This window comes from Orycteropus afer, unplaced genomic scaffold (assembly GCF_000298275.1).
Source record: "Orycteropus afer afer isolate SDZICR_OR568_19922 unplaced genomic scaffold, OryAfe1.0 scaffold00838, whole genome shotgun sequence".
NCBI lineage: Eukaryota > Metazoa > Chordata > Mammalia > Tubulidentata > Orycteropodidae > Orycteropus > Orycteropus afer.
Genome location: NW_006922425.1, coordinates 581,875 through 582,508, shown reverse-complemented (window position 1 = coordinate 582,508; position 634 = coordinate 581,875).

The window sequence follows — 634 nt, the reverse complement described above, 5'->3', positions numbered from 1 at the left end:
AATCCAATTTGTAATATCCACAATGTGATATTATAGTCATATTAAAATATAATTACAGATAACAATCTTTGGGACACAGCAAAAGCAATGATCAGAGGCCAATTTTTATCAATAAATACTTAAAAACAACCAAAGGAAACTCGTTGCTGTTGAGTCGAATCCGACTCATAGTGACCCCTCCTTGGGTTTCTGAGGTGGTATCTCTACAGAAATAGATTGCCCAATCTTCCTTTCGAGGAGTGACTGGTGGGTTTGAACTGCCAGCCTTCTGGTTAGCAGTTAATTCCCTCAGGCACTAAGCCACCAGAGCTCCCACAGCAATCAATGCACACATCAAAAAAGAAGAAATAGTCAAAATAAACACCATAACCCAACATCTCTAACAATTAGGGGAAAAAAAAAGCCTACTGTCACCAAAAGAAAAGATATAATAAACATTCCAGCAGAAATAAATGAAACAGAAAATAGACAATAGAAAAAAAATCAACAAAGAAATTGGTTCTTTGTAAAGATTAATGAAATTGACAAACCATTGGCAAATTTAAACAAAGGAAAAGAGGGAGAGAATACAAATATCACAAATAAGAAATGAATTTGGCAACATCACAACAGAACCAACTGAAATAAAAAGGAT